Raw genomic sequence first — 20,112 nt, 5'->3', positions numbered from 1 at the left:
GGCCAAGGTGTGTGCATTCCCGGTCTTGGACACCCCACTGACTAGTGAGATACTTACCAGCATGATGCTGCCCAAAGCAAAAAGGGCAGCCCTGGTGCCAAAGGGTAAGGCTGTGTCTTTAGGTTTGTGTCAGGGGAAGGACGATCCTGGGACACCACCACCAAAGAAGCGGGCAGCGTGAAAAACAAAGGGTAAGGCAGGTGTTGTCCCACCACAAGACCCCTCAGGGGTGGTGGTCACTCCCATGTGTCCCCCAAGGGATGCAGGTCAACAGGCCTTGGTTACAGTTACTGAGTTGGGTACTACAATTAACGATGCAATTTCACCCACTGATGAACAGCTAGTTAGCAGTTTGGTAAATTCACTCCCGGCAGTAGTTGCGAGGTTGAGTGAAATGTTGAAGGCAAGATGTTAAAATTATTGTGTGGAGCTGTGCTGGCACCGATTGAAGGTTCACCTAGCGCAACCATTAGACAGGTGTGGGAAGCCCCACCCCCGGAGCCAGCTGCCATCGCAGGGGTCTCAAGTATAGTAGTGGGGGCGGCTTCACCAAGTTCTTTAGCTGTACAGAACCAAACAGTAGCAGAGGTACCGGCGCAGCAGCCTGCTCAGCAGTCTGGTGTGTTAGCTGGGATGACCGGTGGGATTAGCACTAGAGGGGGTGTTGTAGGAGATGCTGCTCCCCCACTTGTAAATGAATAAACCTTATTATCTGGCAGATCCACCATGGCATATCCCTACACAGGTCAAAGAAAAGATCTGGGCAAATGAGTCTTTTGATATATTTTCACTATTATGGTGGAGACAGCAGGCCCCGACATTACCATTAGTGAGGAGGATGACAAGAAGAGGCAGAAGAGAAACAGGTTGGAGGAGGACATACACAATTGGGAGAAGGCTTTCTCTCTGTTGGCAGCAGTCTGGATGGAAAAAGATCCAGGTCAGAGTCCAGCTTTGTGGAAATACAGGGGGGTATTATAAATGAACCTAAGAAGTATGGCTCCACCGGATGGATTGATTATGACAGGGATTTTCGGTGAAAATGGCTCTGGTACCAGAGATGACATGGGATCAAAAAGACATGGAAGTTTGGTTATCATTTGTGGGAGATAAGGACATGGTCAGTGAACCAAATGGGGAAATATCCAGAGGACCAAGGAAGCCATGGTATGGTAAGTATGAGCAAAACCAAAAAAGTGATTGGCGGCCCTTTTAGTAAATCCCCTCAGCACAAAGGGGGAATGAGCAACCCCACAGGGGCATCATGGTACGAGGGGCCAGTAGATTATTTAACAAAGGGTCATGTACTTGGGGGCCTAGGAGCAGATTCCCACACCAATGCTCCAAGTGTGGGGGGAGCCACCCGATTACAAGCTGTTTCAAGATGGAAGAGGGTGCTAGGGGCAGAGGCCAGCACAGAGGTGGCCAATAAATGGGTATGGGTGAAAGGCCCTTCCCCAGTAGACAGGAAAGTTTGCTAGAATGTTTGCAGGATTACCCAAAGGTGAAGGAGCAAGATTTGTTGTGGGAAGGCTATGGCGAGGGGTTCAAGTCAAGATCCCTTATGGTGGACCACTGACAGGTCGGATGGACAGGAACCCCCCCTTAGTGCTCCAGCATCTGCAGATGATAAGACAAAAAATAGAGAAAGAAGTGGAGCTTGGCAGGGTGGCGGGCCCCTTCCCCCCCACTCCTCAATTGCATAGTCTCCCTCTTGGGCATTGTACCCAAGAAGGAGAAGGGCAAGTTTAGATTGATTCACCACCTTTCATACCCGAAAGGTGATTCAGTCAATGATTGGCTGGAACATGACCTCTGCTCAGTGCATTATGCCTTGTTTGACCAGAAAATGCTAATGTTGACCGCCATGGGCAGATGGGCACTCTTGGCAAAGGTGGACATAGAATCAGCATTCCGTCTTTTACCTGTACACACAGACAGTTCACCTTTTGGGGTTTCAATGGGAGGGTAGTTTCAACATTGACAAATGCATGCCAATGGGTTGCTCAGTGTTGTGTGCACTATTCGAGGCATTTGGCACGTTCTTGGAATGGGCAGCACAGAGAGTGGAGCAGTGGGGGGACATCATCCATTATCTCGATGACTTTATGTTCATGGGCCGGGAGAAGTCGATGGACTGTGGTCAGGCTCTGTCTTCTTTTAGATTGATGGACAGAATGGGGATCCCACTGGCACCAGAGAAAACCCAAGGACCCACTGAGGTATTAACCTTTTTAGGTATTGAGATAGACACAGTAAAGGGTACTTGCAGGTTGCCACGGGAGAAGGTGTCCGAGTTGATTACAGAAATAGAGAACACTTTGTCAAAAGATAGGACCATGTTGGAGGGAGTGCAGCAATTGTTGGGGAAATTGAATTTTGTGGCCAAGGTCATTCCTGCAGGCCGGGTGATCGCTCGCAGATTGGCAAGGGTGATGGCCGGGGTTTTGCAGGGGCATCACCACATGCTGCTGGGACGGGCTTGAAAGATGATTTGCGCATTTGGCGGTCGTTCCTCTGGGAGTGTAATGGGGTGCTATTGTGGAGAAGCCCATGGCAGACCAGTGGGGAGTTACAATTGTACTCAGATGTTTCAGGGAATGAAGGATTTAGGGTAATACTTGGGCAGGAATGTTGCGCCCAAAAATGGCCAACCCAGTGGCACAAAAAGGGTAGGGCAAAGAATATCAGGGCACTTGAGCTCTTTCCCATTGTCTTAGCACTCACATTGTGGCCCAAGGAATTGGAAAACAAGAGGGTGCCATTCTGGTCTGATAACAAGGCAGTGTTTCAGGCCATAAACATACAGTCTGCATCATGCCCAGTGGTTCTGAGCATATTAAGGAGATTGGCAGATGTCTGCTTACACAGGAATATCGAGTTCAGGGCTAGACATGCACAGGGTGTGGTGAATGTTACAGCTGATGCTCTTTCTCGTTTTCAGTGGCGCAAGTTTCGGGAGGCCGATCCAACGGCAAGGAAGGAGGGGGCGTTGTTCAGGAGCGAGCAGTGGCAGCTGGTGTCGTGGACAAGGCGCTCTGGAACTTGGGGGAATGATCGCTCACACCAGGTGTTAGGACCAGGTACCAGCAGGGCTACGGTAAGTTTTTGAGCGTGGCAGAAGCACTGCAAAAAACAGACTGTTCACTAGAAGAGCAGGTACGGGCATTTGTGGCATGGGCGCAGGAGCTGGGCGATGGGGCACTTTGCAGCCATAGCATTTCATTGCAAACTAAGGGGAATGAAGGACCCCACCAAAGAGTTTTAATACGCATGGCAGTAAAGGGAAGGGGTCGTTGTGAGGGATGGGCAGAAACCCATCGACTTTGACTTGTTGCTGAAGCTATTATGCGCTTTGCCAGGGGCATGCTTTGATGATTTTGAAGTGGCACTGTACAGGGCAGCATTTTCACTGGCATTACTGGGGGCTTTTCGGGTCCGTGAATTAGTGGCAGCAGGTAAGGATGATTGCTCTGGCAGGGCTCTGGCCTTAAACATTGCGGGTTTAGTTTAAGGGCTGACAGGGAGGTGTTGAACATCAAGTTGCGACAGTGCAAGACTGATCAAGCGGTAAAGGGAAGTGGGTTGTGCTGTACTAGACCACCCGCAGCGACAGTTGTCCAGTTGCACTTTTAAGGGCTTTCTTGGCTTTGAGGCCCCAACAGCCAAGCCCCCTTCTTATGCATTCCAGCTGAACCCACCTGACCAACTACCAATTTAAAAGAATTCTGTCAACCACACTGGGTGCAGTGGGGGTTCATGGGAAGGGATGGTCCTCACACAGTTTCTGGATAGGTGCTGCCACAACTGCCTTGCTACAGGGGATGCCCCCACCGGCAATCCAGAATATAGACAGATGGCAGTCAAACCGCTTGTGGCTTTATGTTAGGCCACAAGGCAAGCTGGAATCCAGTACAGGTACTGACTAGTGGGAGATCTAGGCATGCTAATAGACTGAATTGTTGGTTATGACTGATTGTGCTTTGTTCAAAATGTTTCTCAACTATGCAATTTGTATTCAACAGATGATGCTATATGGATTAGGAGTCCTTGATTTATTACTCGGGCTGAGAATGCTGCCCGTCGATGGGTACTTTCTCCAGATTTATGTGGCCCCTATGTGGGGGAATTGGGGGTAGAGGGGGCCACCCCCAAAGCATGGTGGAGTTTCAGGGCAGTCCTAGCCAGAGGGGAGTTGGACGCTGTGGTTTCGACCATGGGAACCGATGGAAACCCCCATATTGTTGTATGCTCAAATAAATGTGATCTGGTGTTTCCAAATATAAACAGTTGTCTGTATTGTATTTGAAGTATAACTATTGCATGTTGTCTTTTGTCTTGCCCTCCCCCAGAAAGGTGGTGGTCAATGGGGGATGGCACCTCTAAGGGGATGTCCACCCCCCGCAGGGGGTGCTAGGGGGACAGCCCGCATAGCAGGCCACCCTTCTAGCCACCCCCCTGTTATGCTTGAGCTAAAACATGGCGCTGGTGCGCAGTGCATTCTGGGGGAACTCAGAGCCATAATGGATATTTATTCCATGCCTCAGTGAAATTCTGTACTTACTTTGCTGAGAGCTGAAGTTGCTTTGCTGAAAAAACATGCTTTCCAAACCTGGTATGCAGCCAGTCAAGGACATTCTGCTGGGAAAGCTGGTTTTGTTATGTCTAGCTATGATTTATGGAACTGTTTTCCGTGGTGTTTGTTCTTAGGAGAAGAGGGAAGCACTTTGCTCCTTGAGGTTACTGTCGGTTGACCCAGCTGGCAACCAATGGTCACTTATCAATGCGCAAGCGCATTGCTAGAAGGTTCGAGAAATTGCCACCCCTGTTTGAGGAGTGCATATGCGGAACCCCTCAGCGGTCAGACGAGATAAGCACAAAGACCTCAGTCGGAAGGGGGACGCCTTTGTCCGACATACCTGTGGGCTGTTGTGCTCTTGGCCTGGCTGTTACCGGGGTCTTCCAGCCGCTTCTAGCGAGATGAGGGATCCATTTAGGCCAACTGTGATGTATTTTCTTTTGAATTCTCTGTCTTTTCTGTGATCTATTTCTGTGTTATCACTTGTTGCTTCCAAGCTATGAATAAATAGCTGTATAAGTGCTCATTATTTTCTAAACGTGCGTGTGGTTGTAAGTCATTGCGTCGTCTACCTGCGTTCAAAGTATTGGCTCTGCAACTGCGCTGGTGATTAATGACTGTCCGTGCACTCTGGGCGAGCAATACATTTTGGCGCTGTGAGCAGGATATTTGTGATGAATTGTTTCAAAATAACAAGGAATCTGTTTAAACGCAGGCAAACTGCTTTCATTGCAGGCGAAAAAAAATTCAGTTGGCAGTGAGTGTTGGGCTGTGTTAATCTGTTTTTTGTGTGTGTGTGTGTGCCTGCGTGAGTAACTGCAGTGTTGAAAGGAGAAAGAAAAAAGAGGTTTGCCAATTACTGTAATGATGAATAGCTTGTTCAGGAAAAAGGGCCTTCCTGCTGGCGGTGAATGTCCAGATGTTATCATTCCAGGTTGGGCTAAAGGCCCATATGAAAAATTAGCCCAGGTGTGGGCGTGTGGAGCGGGACGGTGTGAAAAATGGGATCAGGGATTGGGAAATGCTGATCCGTCTGATGTAATGTCTTGTTTACAACAGGTTTCAGTACAGAGGGGAAAGTAATGCACCGCGCTAGGCAGGCGGGGTTGGGTCCTCCTGCATGCCTACATGAAAATGCATCAAAGAAATGTGGAAATGAAAAATGATATTTTGCGATTGGAAAAAGAGTTGGCTGAAGAAAAGCAGATTGCGTTAATGCAGCAGATTCAAATGAAACTTTTCAAAGAAAAAGCTGATAAATATCAGGCTGTGGCAGAGAGGGCAGCAGTCAGAGTAGCCCGGTATAAGTATAGGAAAAGACGGGCAGAGGTCAACCAAAGAAAAGTGGCAGCTGTAATCGCTACCGCAGGTGTGGATTGGGATCCTGATAAGTGGGATGGAGACATTTTTGACTGAACAAGCCCAGAGAGCAGCTCGGCAAATGAGTCAGATCCCAAAGCAGAATTTAATCAGAAGACAGTGGTGGCAAAGCCAGTTAGAAGATGGTGAGCCGGGCCCAACCTGCAGAATCCTGCGGGCGGGGTTGTGGATTTAACCACGCTGGAGGATTACACCAAGCAGGAGATTGGGGAAATCATTACTCGTTTGAGGCAAAAATCAGGGGAACCTTTATTAACATGGATGGTGAGATTGCTAGATGGGGGCGCTGCAGGGTTGTTGGTAGATTCCACGGACTCAACGCGTTTTCTACCTTTGTCAACTGACACCAATGTACAGGAGGTCATAAGGGCAGGGCCGCCCCCTGATGATAATGGCCAAGATTCACAGGTGTCTTTGTTGCACCTAGCAGCCCAAGCATGTAACTGTAAGTACCCCATTACCACAGATTGGCCTAGAGAGGAAACAAAGTGGTATACTTTGAAAGAGGCGATTCAAAAGGTCAGAGAGCATGCTATGAAAGAGGCAATTCATGTATATGATCCAGGACACATGGGGGCCGTGCCGTTCTCAGTTTCAACTAGAAATATGGTGATCAGAACTGCACGGCCCGCATACAAAAGTGTCGTTATGACTTTGCTCGTAGGTATGATGGGCAAACCCACTGATGAGGTGGTGGATGCCATTCGGCAACTGGCAGATTTAGGGCAGTGGGACAAGAGTGATGACAAGCCACGGGAGAGAGAGGGGCGTAGTGAGAGAAGAACTGAAGGCAGGAGGCAAGATAGTAGAGACTCCCGAGTGTCCAGGAAAGACATGTTTTTGGCTTTGTTAAAAGATGGTGTGCCACGAGAAGAAATTGATGGCATTGAAACTAGGGTAATGTATGAACTATACAAACAGAGAGGGCTTGCAGCCAAAGAGCGCTATAAACAGGTTAAGAAACAGGAAGTAACCAAGCCACAGGGGGACACCTCACCTTCCGCTCCTCCTGAGGAAGAACAAGAAGAAGGGTCTATGAGGACACCTTCCCCGTACCAGCCAACATACGCTGATTTGAGGAAGGTGGTGAGTGCAATGCTAGAGGCAGAGTCAGGTCACACTAATTCAAAATTTGACTAGGGTTACGGCCAAGCTCCGGCAGCGTCTGCTCGCATAAAAGTTGATAGGTGGCCCCATGTTAATGTTAAGATTTTTTGGGGGCCAGGAAATACACAAGGGGTGCGAGCATTGATAGACACCGGGGCGGAGGCCTCTCTGATTCATGGAAATCCAGCACGATTCAAAGGCAGACAATTTACTATTACAGGTCTCGGGGGAAAGGAGACCCCCGCAGTACAAACTGAAGTGGAGATGAAAATAGGCAATTTGACTAGGCAGAAATACCAAGTGTTGATTGTCCCAATACCTGAGTACATAATTGGCTTTGACATTCTGGAAGGGTTGACTTTGGGACTTAGAGGTAAAACGTACCAGTTTGGGGTGAGTGCATTGACCTGCAGACCCATTACCGTAGGCAAATTGAAGATGCCCCCAGTGCAAATGCCTTTTGCAACCAAGCGGGTAGCAATGAAGCAATACCGCATTCCTGGGGGGCACAAGGAAATTTCAGACACCATCAAAGGTTATGTGGAGTCGGGTGTGTTACGCCCTATTACTACCGCATGGAAGAATCCTCTCTGGCCTGTCAAAAAAGGGGATGGGTCTTGGAGGATGACGATGGATTACCGTGAGTTGAATAAACACACTCCTCCCTTAGTGCCCGTGGTCCCAGATGCCATTACCTTAATTGAGAATGTCCAAAAGTTTGAGGGGACTTGGTATGCAGTGGTAGATTTAGCCAATGCATTTTTCTCTGTGCCAATTGCTGAAGAGTGCCAAGAGCAGTTTGCATTTTCTTGGAGAGGGTGTCTGTATACCTTTACAAGGTTACCTATGGGGTACATACATAGCCCGACTATCTGTCACCGGCTGGTGGCAGAGCACTTAGACAAGATACCGTGTAAACCTGACATACAAATCTCTCACTACATTGATGATATTTTGATTCAGGGCAAGGATGAGCGCAGTGTGCACAATCAGTTAGAAGTCATTATGGAAGGATTGAAGAAGGAAGGGTGGGAGATTAACCCAAACAAAATTCAAGGCCCAGCTGAGACAGTGATATTCCTAGGGATTCAGTGGCATAATGGGCATCGAGAAATGGTGCCGAAGGCCCAACAGAAGATTCTTGAATTTACCACTCCAATGAACAAAAAGCAAGCTCAGCAGTTTATAGGGCTGTTTGGGTTTTGGAGGCAGCACATTCCCCATTTAGGACAGATAATGGCCCCCCTCTACAAAGTAACACGAAATAAATATGAGTTTCAGTGGGGGGAAGAGCAGCAAAAAGCATTTGATTTGGCAAAAGATACCGTGCAGCAGGTACTTGATCTATGGCCATTGAAGGAAGGTGAAGTGGAGTTGAATGTGTCTGTGCAAGACAATTATGCTAACTGGAGTGTGTGGCAGAAACAAGACAGGAAACGTGTGCCATTGGGGTTTTGGAGCCGTAAATTACCCGATGCTGGTAACTCATACACTCTGTTTGAGAAGCAGTTGCTGGCATGTTATTGGGCCCTTGTTGATACCGAGCAAATGACGGTGGGCCACGATGTATTGATGAGGCCAGAAATACTGATTATGCAATGGGTACTGAGCTCTCCTAAAACACATAGACTAAGAGATGCTCAAGAAGCCAGCATAATTAAATGGAAATGGTAAATTCAAGACAGAGCCAAATCAGGGAAGGGTGGAGTTGCAAAATTACATGAGCAAGTGGCCAACATACCGCTATCAGATTACATACCACCGGAAGTGCCTGAAAAACGTGGGTCTCCCGCGAAATGGGGAGTACCTTATGGCGATTTGACCGTGGAGCAGACAGAGCATGTCTGGTTCACGGATGGCTCGGCCTGATATGTGGGAACAGAGCGATACTGGAAAGCGGTGTCATATAATCCCAAGACAAAAAATATTTTGACAACATCAGGGAAAGAGAAGAGCAGTCAGTTTGCAGAGCTTTATGCAGTTTAACAGGCATTGAAACAAGAGACCCCTGGTTGATGTCATTTGTACACGGATTCATGGTCAGTGGCAAATGTGTTGGCGGTGTGGCTGCCAACCTGGCAAAAGAATGGGTGGAAGATTCATTCAAAAGAGTTGTGGGGAAAAGAACGGTGGCAAGATATTGTGGAAATGTTATTACAAAGTGAAGTCACTGTGTATCATATGGACGCGCATTGTGCTACAGACTCATTAGAACGTTGGTTTAATTCTGTTGCAGATGAACACACCAAGATTTCATCTGTGGATGCGGAGGCTCAGGAAGACGATTTGGAGGGTTTGGCCAGGTTGGCTCACCAGAAATGCGGGCACCTTGGAGGAAAGGCTTCTATCAGGTGGGCACAAGCTCGAGGAATCAATATTCCTTTAGAGGTAGTAAAAACGATCATTTTGCAATGTCCAGTGTGCCAACACCAACAGCACAGGCCTATCCCTCAGATTGTCCGGGGTACATTGTGAAGAGGAAAGTTACCAGATCAAATTTGGCAGATTGATTATATCGGTCCCCTGCCAATCAGTAAAGGTTGTCACTATGCATGCACTATTGTGGATACATACTCGGGATACATGATGGTTTTGCCGTGCAAGCGTGCCACACAACTGAACACCATTAAGTTGTTAGATCAGATCATATTGCCTTATGGAGTGCCTTTGCAGATTCAAAGTGACAATGGGTCACACTTCAAAGGCAAATTGATTCAGGAATATTGTCAGGAAAAAAGTATTGAATGGCTCTACCATGTGCCTTATTACCCTGCCGCTTCAGGATTAATTGAACGGATGAATGGTTTGTTGAAAGAACAGCTGCGCAAATCTGGAGATGGCAATTTGGCAGGCTGGAGTGATCGTGTGTTTGATGCAGTGCAAGTGCTAAACAATAGGCCTGTGAATGATCATGAAACTCCTTTGATGCGGCTCCCGCTTTACAGATTCAACCCAACTCACACAGAGAAACCCTATTGTACTAGGAAATTACCCCGGGTTCTTTAGCTCCCTATCGGGCAACTCCAGAGTCAGCAGGGGTAGACTTGCATTCCCATGAGCAAATCAGATTAGACCCAAGAGGGATTGTTGTAATTGAAACAGGGATTGGAGTACAAATTCCCCCAGAGCATATGGGATGGATTGCCCCTAGATCTGGCCTAGCATTGAAAGCAGTTCAAGTGTTGGGAGGGGTCATTGATGCCGATTTCCAAGGCGACATCAAAGTCATCCTGATGAATAGTGGGGACCAATTGCTACCGATCCACAAGGGCGATCGGGTGGCCCAACTAATTATCATTCCTGTTAAGTTGTCCATAATTAAGAAGGGGGAGCCTCCTACAGTGTTAACTACCCGTGGTGATCATGGTTTTGGCTCTTCAGACAGTATGGTACCGGGTGTGAAGGTGTGGGTGGAAAGGCCAAGTGGCCCACCAGTGCCCGCAGATGTCATTGCATCAGGCAAAGACCAAGTAGTCTTAGTGATGGAGCCCGGTAGAAAGAAATGGCAGTATGTGCCCGCAGACAAATGTTACCTAAGAGAGTGATTTTCAACACTGATATCTCTTTTCTGGGTTTGCCTTGTAGATCCTGTGTCTGGCTTGTGTAATTGTGGGACTAAATGGACTCCGTTCGGGAGAGTCAAATGGCATGCTGCTACCAATGAAAAATGTCACATCTGTGCCAGCAATCCAGGGGAAACCGATGATGATGAGTAATGATGTCCAAAAGCAGCCAAATGCCGATGCCGAAAAGCCAGCCAGACCGAAGACATGGATTTATGGAATGCGGCAAACACGTCAGGCGCAAGTGAAAACAACATTGATGCCAGCTATGCAAGAGGCGTCTTCAGGACGGCGAAAATATTCCCCAGTGATCACCCAAATGGAGAATATGTGGACGTATCTAGCTCAACATTACGCACTTTTGCCTCACTGACGTGCCCAATGCTGAAGCTTTACTGACTAAGTGCTTAGTAGCGGTGCCGACGCCAGTTCCGGTTCTAAAGCACATTTTCGGCGTCATGCACAATGATTCTTTGGTTCAAGATTTAGATATTAGGCAATCCTTTTCTGTCTATGAGTACTGCAGGGTTTGCCAGGAAACGGATCACAAATGGAGAAACTTGTAACGTATTATAACCTACAATGTAACTCAAGGTGATGTGTGTTACCTTATGACATGCAATGCAAAAGAAATTGGCAAATGCCAACAGCTCAATTTAACCAAAAAGCAGAATCAAACTGTGTTCGAGAAACGATTGTGTTCACAAGTTCCAAGCACCTGTATCAGTATCAATAATACTATGTCTTGCAATCATACAGTGATAGCTGCCAGTCATATGAATCATGTGAAACTTCCAACAGGATGGCTCTTTTGCTGTGGCAACATCACATACAGTTACATTCCAGCTAACATTTCCTGGGGTCCATGTGCCTTAACTCGATTAGGACTAATGATGTTCCCTTTACACCCAGCAATATCTCGAAGCAAAAGATCAACTTTCGAGTCTGTGGGTCTATCCCCCGATTGTGATTCACATGTGCATTTGCTATCGGAGGCTGAGGTTCTAGCAGTAACCCTTTCATTAGTAGGAGTTTGGGGTTCAGCTGCTGGGGGTTACAAATCTTTAATCAAATTATCATGTCTAGTAGTAAAAGGACTCAATCATACTTCTCAGGCATTAGAAGAGTTACTCCTTGACAGCAAAGTTATTAGAAAAGCAACTTTGCAAAACAGGGCTGCCGTTGATTATCTATTGCTGAAGCATAATTTAGGTTGTAATGCAGTTGAAGGTATGTGTTGTTTCAATCTAAATGACCATTCACGATCCATTGAAAGTCATATTCAAGGTTTGAGGGATCTCATTTCTCAAGTGTCCAAAGATCATATTGGGAATTGGTGGGATTAGTTATTTTCATGGATTCCTGATATTGGGGGTACACTGCGTTACGCTTTTGCTTGCATTTGTATTATATTAACTAACATAATAGCTTGTTGTTGTTGTATTCAATGCATTCCCAATTTAGTTCTAATGTTTTGTCGGTTCCAGAGACCGGCTCCTCTGCCACTGGGCTATGGAAGATAAATATCCAAGGGTGGAATTGTTATGCTTGAGCTAAAACATGGTGCTGGTGCGCAGTGCATTCTGGGGGCACTCAGAGCCATAATGGATATTTATTCCATGCCTCAGTGAAAAGCTGTACTTACTTTGCTGAGAGCTGAATTTGCTTTGCTGAAAAAACATGATTTCCAAACCTGGTATGCAGCCAGTCAAGGACATTCTGCTGGGAAAGCTGATTTTGTTATGTCTTGCTATCAGTTATGGAACAGTTTTCCGTGGCGTTTGTTCTTAGGAGAGGAGGGAAGCGCTTTGCTCCTTGAGGTTACTGTCGGTTGACCCAGCTGGCAACCAATGGTCACTTATCAATGCGCAAGCGCATTGCTAGAAGGTTCGAGAAATTGCCACCCCTTTTTGAGGAGTGCATATATGCGGAACCCCTCAGCGGTCAGAGGAGATAAGCACAAAGACCTCAGTCGGAAGGGGGACGCCTTTGTCCGACATACCTGTGGGCTGTTGTGCTCTCGGCCTGGCTGTTACCGGGGTCTTTCAGTCGCTTCTGGCGAGATGAGGTATCCAGTTACGCCCATGGTGATGTATTTTCTTTTGAATTCTCTGTCTTTTCTGTGATTTATTTCTGTGTTATCACTTGTTGCTTCCAAGCTATGAATAAATAGCTGTATAAGTGCTCATTATTTTCTAAGCGTGCGTGTGGTTGTAAGTCAGTGCGTCATCTACCTGCGTTCAAAGTATTGGCTCTGCAACTGCACTCGTGATTAATGACTGTCTGTGCACTCTGGGCGAGCAATACTCCCCCCGGGGGTGCATTCCCATCTTGCCACCTCCTGGAGGAAGGGGCATCCACGGGACCCAGCCACATCTTGCTGGGCGCCGGTGAGTGTATATAAGGCGGGGGGCTAGTAGCACTGTCTCTTTTATCAGCCCCCCCACCTGAAGTCCCACCCACCCTCACCTTACAAGGTTAGTAGTAGAACATGAAGGGATTTCTCGGTGTGTCCGGATTTTCTGTTGAATTAAGTTAGCTAGACCTCCCTCGGGGGGTTTCGCAATGAGTTGTTTCCATCGGATTTCGTCGGTGTACGTTTTTGGGATTGTCCAGGTGTAGGGTTCTTGTGATCTTAATCAAATCAGTTTTCATCATGTGTACGGCTATGTAATCCTTTTGCCTTTCAGCAGATTTCGAGGGTGTAAGTCACTACGTTGTTTTGTTCAGCTTTTGTGTAGCAACTATTAATTTTCCTTTTTCTGTCACAGGCGAAGTTACGGGGCAGTCCAAGCCAGGAAGGAGTTTGACGCTGCGGTTTCGACCGTAGGTGGTTTCCCGATGGCTGCACTCAAGCCAAATATGGACGACGGGCGCTAAGTCCCTTAGGGACATTTGAGACTCCCCGTCACCGAGACTCAGTGGTCACAAGGAAGAAATGCTTGACAAGTATAATCAGAAGCATATGTCCGCTACTCTGCAAAGCCGGAAGTGACAAGTATCCACCGGAACATTAAGACTATGGGCCTCATTACAAGTCAGGCGGTCCGGGAAGTCAGGCGCTGGTAATTGTTAATCCCCATTTAGGACTCAATGGGAATGGGGACCATGGAAGCACCGGCAACGTTAATAACGGTACCGGTGCTTCTGTGTAACTCTGTGGGCGGGTGCCGCTCCGCCCACCAGGTCTGACACTGGCGGGCAGGATGGCACCCGCCTGCAGACTCGTAGTGTGCCGGTCCGGTAACAACGGTGCCGGTCGTCTTACCGGCGCCATTGTTACCGGACAGGCACACTTGTTAATGAGTCCCTATGACATTGCCCTGCATATGGGCCCCTTCAAAGTCTAAGGTAGTGTACTATTAAGTTACTTAGGGCTGGGACTGCCCGCGTATTGTTTTATGCTCCAATAAATGTGATCTTGTATTTACAAATATAAACAGTTGTCGGTATTTTATTTGAAGTATAACTATTGTATGAAGTCTTTTGTCCCCCCCCCCCCAGAAAGGGGGTGGCCAATGGGGGGAGGCACTGCTATGCATGATGGCATTCTGTTTGTTGACTAGATATACCTCAGGACTGATTCAGAGGGAGTGATCAAAGTGGCGTGGAATACCGACATTGTCCACCCCAACAATTGCCACCCGCATTCTAAAGTGGGTGCAACAATTGGCGTGGAGCAGACGTGAAGTCCACATCACCACCATGCAGAAAGAATAGGTGTTGAAGTGTCTGTAGGAGTTTCCTACTACAGCGACGGTTCCTAGCAGAACACATCATTTTCAACAAAACAGCTGATGTAATACGACACATCCGTATCCTATAAACGTTGTGCTATTGCTAGAAATGGACGCTGCCAAAGAGGAAGCAGGCACATGGATGCAACACCTGCAGCACCAGGAAAAGGCAAAACAAGTATGTGAAAACGCGTAAGCCTGCCCACCCCTTCATGTGCCTCCCCACCCTCCCCATCACACCTCCCTGTTTGCAGGCTATTCCGAGCAGGAGTGCTGCTTGCCTTGCTGTTCATGCCGTCTCAGCAAAGGCTCATGGGTCCTTCCACCTCAGAAGCCCCGTTCTCAGCTGATCGGAATGCACAGCCGACTGTGGGCCTCATTACACGGTAGGCGCTGGACCAAGGTCCTATTAGCACCTTGGTCCATGCCGGTAAATTACCGGCACCGCCTTGGAGGAAAGGGGAATTACCGCCCTATTCCAAGGTTGGCGAGGCGGTAATTCCCCCTTCCTCCATTGCCCTTCCCCATTCCCATTTTTGCCCCATAGGGCTCTATGGGAATGGGGAAGGCGCTAATTACGGTGCCGCAAATTGCGGTACCGTAATTAGCACCCTGGTCCCTTTGCGGGTTGGTTTTTAACACCTGCTAAAAAGCAGGCGTTAAACTACCAACCCGCAAAGGGACCTCGTAGTAAGGCTGTAAGGGTTTACCGGTACCGGTGCCCTTACCGGTACCGGTAAACCCTTACCACACTACGTGTAATGAGGCCCTGTGTGTGAAAAGTAGCACAAATGCAGGCCAATTACAATCTACCAGAGCAATGTCCATGCTGTGAATGCATGAGATGAATAACCCAGATTCATACCTGTGTCAGTTACACTTTTAAATTTCAAACACGCAATATGGCAGTTTCTCGGCTCGTGGCGATTTGCATTGTGGGGCTTGCAGCCTACCACCGAAGATGTGGCAAGAGAAGCTAAAAAAAACATATGCTCCATTAGGTTTCAGTAAAGTCTGATTGCCGTTATAAAGTATTGTGTGCTTGTCACAGCATATTTAAAAGATATATAATTGAAAGCCAAACATGAACACACAGTTAAAAGAACAGCATGTGAGAATACATGTCGAGAAGTGCATTGCAGACCAACCTGTAATTCCGACTTCAACACCCACGATGTGAGCTCATGGTCAGACGCACAATACAGTGTCTAGTGCTCTATCCTCAGTAATGATAAGAGTAGTACATTGTGAAGCCACACTAGCAAAACTAATGTGTTTCCCTTTTCAACAATCGAAAGGAAAAGAAAAACGTCTTGATTCGTAGTTCATATAATCACCTCTGCAATAGCCCAAAATAGGCCACTACCGCACACATGTCATTCAAAGTAAACAATATGGCTGATTGATACTAAATGCAGCATTTCACATCTAGCTGCAGGACTAACACAATGTTGATTTCAATCACCTGAGGTGGCAATGTGACATCCATATGATCCCTACAAGTACAGGCCACCGAAAAATGAAATGCCCATGACCTGACACTTGAGCAGGAACTATGAACTAAATACTTCAAAGAAATAGGACAGCATAATCAAACATAATCCAACATAAATATGTGACCGTTGTAATTAGGAGATGCAAACAATGCACACTTCCTTTAGCTGCAATACAATTGTGACTAGAGCTATGACTCTGGCTGAGGGAGCACACACCGTAATGCATTATGGTACTTGCAGTAAAATGTTGCTTCTCGTTAAAAAATAAAACCAGCCCAACAGCTGTAGGCAAAATAGGAATCCTGATTTCAATACTAGCATCATAAATGGCAACTTTGGAGGAAAGGAACACTAATGCATACAATTATAAATTGTAAACAATTATAAAGATGGGACTCACACAGCTGAATAGGTAATAATGCACACTGATCAATGTGAAAGCTGAAATCTACACAGTAGTTCCACCCTGTCAAGCGACAGTCGCAGATATGTATATGTACAGGGCAGATAGATAGGATATGATATGGCATTTATAACGCGCCTATGCACAAGTGTTTCAAGGCTCGAAAAAAGATGTTTCCATGTCATGATTCTAGTCTTTCTCAGTTCATGAGGACTCAGCATAGTGGTGCGTGTAACTGGCCATGGGAAGGCATAGGTCTAATGAGAGGGTGGTGTTCACATCATCTGAAATAACATATGTGACATATTAGCCCAGGATCACATACATAAAGATGTCCCCTCTGTTCAGCACATCTGTATCCATGGAGGTCATTACGACCCAGGCGGTAAGTACACCAACTTTACCACCATGGTGTAAACTACGTTTACACCATGGTGGATGGCGGATTTACCGCCTCATTCCAAGGTGAGTGGGGCGGTAAATCCCCATTTCCCATTTACCCTTCCCCATTCCCATTTTTGCCCCATAGGGCATAATGGGAGTGGGGAAGGCGCTAATTACCGCACCGTAAATTACGGTGCCGTAATTAGCTCCAAGGCGGTTTAGCGCCATGGATATTAACGCCTGCTAAAAGCAGCCGTTAAAATTGGAATCAGGCGTTAAGGGTTAACGACGGCGTTAACCCTTAACGCCTGAGTTGTAATGAGGCCCCATGTCTTGCTTCCACAAGCACATTAGGCATGCAACATAGATTAGAATGCGATGTGAAGCCCGCGGATGCTGCCACTCAGTCACATAACCTTCCTTGCCAGCTGTATCACCTCATTTAGGTAATTTGTTACTGTTAGTATGTTCCCCTGCCACCATCTCCTGATACTGTACTGCAACCCCCTCCAGATCATTTTCCTCCTCATGCCTCCAGGCTACCTTGCTCCATGTATGTTCTCCCTGCTGCTCCCCCAACTTGGTCCAAGGTCCTACTCCCACCTCCTGCTCCCGACACCTGCAACCCTCTCTCTTGGCACTGGACTCCTATAATGAGTTGAATCTTTCACCCTTGACCCATTCCTCCTCAGCGTTTATCATCTATGTGTGCTGACTTCCTGTAAACAGAGACAGGTCTCTGTATGACCAACCAGTACATAGGTACATGTAGAGAATACAAAGCTGTATGTGGCAATAGGGGTGCTTCATGACATGGATGTGTGCCAAAGAGCATGTGGATGGCATCAGTATGCTTTTGCAAGTGGAGCAACATATGTCAGGACACCAGAACTGTGGAAACAGTGATGATCAATGACATCCTCCAATGTGTACATGTCTTGGTGACAATGACACACCACACTCATCCCACTTCATAGCAGAGCTGAGTCGCATTCCACAATCGACTCAATTGCTGTGCAACCTACCTCTATGGTGTTGATGAGCGGGCAAACAGAGGAAAGAGTCTCTCACTCACACTTCCAGAACCTAAGAAAATGCAGGGATACATGCTAACATCAGGTCCCGCTTTGTAGCATAGCCCTGGGAAATTGCAAAGACCACTCAAGTGTAGGGCGAAATATTACTCTGCGCACTTCTGATGGATTTGGTCCAATTTAACAATTCCACTGTCGCTGAATCTTGCAGGAATATCTGCGTGACACACATCTACACAAAAAGTAACCTCCAAAAAGTGTGTCTGGACCAGCAAGGCACCTACCTCAATTTCAAGCAAGTCCCATCATTCCGAGGTTATTGTCTTCTGAATACCTTCCTTCACCCATAATGTTTCTTGAAGCTGGTAGGAAGCGTAAAGCTAAGATTTCAGATGTTGCACTTGAGATACTGGTGGATGACATAATAAATAATGATTCTGTATTGTTTGTTGCATTTGCCCACCGTATATCATGGAAAGTTAAGAACGCCTTATGGGACAAGATCAAGCGTCAGGTGAATGTGGTATCAAATACCTGTTGCGCTTTGATGAACTCAAAAAGAGGTGGTATGGTTTGCGCCGAAAGGTCAGCGAAAAGCATCTTTAAACCCGGGAGAACTAAAAGCTGACAGGAGGTGGTTCTCCCTTTGAGCCATCCTACAGCCCTGTAGAACAGAAAGTCCTGGCCATCATGGATACTGCAAGTTTGGAAGGGTGAGTTTGTTTGTTTGTTTGTTTTATTATCTATATTGTGCACCAGACCCAAAGGTATTAGGGCGCGATGGCATAAAGAGGGTTGTTAAGCTTGTGTTACATAGTAGACAGGAATAGGTACAGCTATGGTTACAATGCTGCATGCGTGAACAACAGGCATGGCGGATAAGTATACACAATAAATACAAAGGATAATTATGAGATACATATATATAACAAGAGCAGTGAGGTCACATATGTACAAAATGCTAGGAGGTTGCAGGTGCGGTAAGGTCAGACTTCATGTTCCTTTAGTGAGTGAATGAGACTAGATCTAAATTGAAGGTAAGGTAAATCGGTAAACGTAAAGTTCTATGTTCAAAATGAAATACCTCCTCTTGCATGTTTTGTGAAGGATTGCAGTTAGGTAGATTCGGCACACCACCTTTTTTCAATGTCCTGCTCTGCTCTGCCCCACGCAGCTAGGACCCCAACAGGGCATACTCCTGGTGTACTCATGTTTTGCTATTGTTCAGTCACTTTCTGTGAGACAATTTCTACACTGCATGTCCTTTTCTCTATGCAGACTTAGCATCCAGAATCAGGCAGGAGATCCAAGAAGATGAAGAAGCTGTATCAGTGACTGGCCTGACAAGGACAGGGAGTGATGAGGCCATTGTGTACTTCGATTATATGGAAGTGGGTGACCCAGAATTCTACATCACTGAAACTATTGAGAAATATGTTCCTGAGACAGGGCATGAGCCTGGCCTTCCCTCTGCTTGCATTCCTGCTATTGCCACAACACTAGCTTCAGCAAAGCCAATACATGAGACAGGTATTGGAATCATGCACAGAGAGGATGATGAACATCAGCTAAGAGAAAATGCTGAGCATCAGTGTAAAGTCCTTGGACAAATGCGTGTCCAGCTGAAGGGCCACGCTGTGTGTATCAAAGCTTCAAGCAATTTGGCTCATGCTGATAGTCTATGCATTGTGGACAACTTACTAGGCATGAGTGGGAATGTGGACGAAGTAGCTCAGTCTTTTGAAAAGAACATGGCAGACCTTCAGGCACTTAGGTCCTTCCAAATCAAGCTACATATTGTTGTGAGGTCTACGCTAAAGCTAATAGCAGAGACTAAACAGGGAAACTCGAAATGCTCTCATACTCTTACTCATCTCCTTGAGGTCCAGGAAAGGAAGTACGTTTTGCTAACTGTTAGGGAGAATTCTCATGAATGTGCTAATTTCCCTTACCTTTTGAGACCGCCAGCAACTTTGCTGGATTTCTAGGACTTTAATATTTACCTGGAAAGAGTGTGAGCCTTTGTTCCCACTCTTTCATGTATTTTGATGTGTTTTACTTTTATTAGACAACTCCATAGGCATCATCTTTTCTTGAGTGCCACGCAGCACCCTTGGTACAGTGGCACAGGGATGTCTTTCCGACTTCCCAAGGTTTAAATACCTTCCCTGGGACTGACAACTGTCTCCCAGTGAATGTAAAGTTACATTGACTTTGCTAGTCTTTTTAAATTGCTAGACCCAGCACACCCTGCCTTACAGCAGAGTGCTGGATGGAATACCTAGTATTCCCTATGCCTAGAAAACTCATGTTGCCCTCAAAAGCTATTTTGTCTTTCGCAGATTGCAGTCTTTGTCGGCTTTTTTATCCTATTTCTGCGATATCTGGGTGCCAAAAAATAGCTAGTGGGTTTACCTAGATGCTGCACT

Source organism: Ambystoma mexicanum, chromosome 3p (assembly GCF_040938575.1).
Source record: "Ambystoma mexicanum isolate Mex_15411 chromosome 3p, UKY_AmexF1_1, whole genome shotgun sequence".
Classification (NCBI taxonomy): domain Eukaryota; kingdom Metazoa; phylum Chordata; class Amphibia; order Caudata; family Ambystomatidae; genus Ambystoma; species Ambystoma mexicanum.
Note: the sequence above shows the minus strand (reverse complement) of the source record.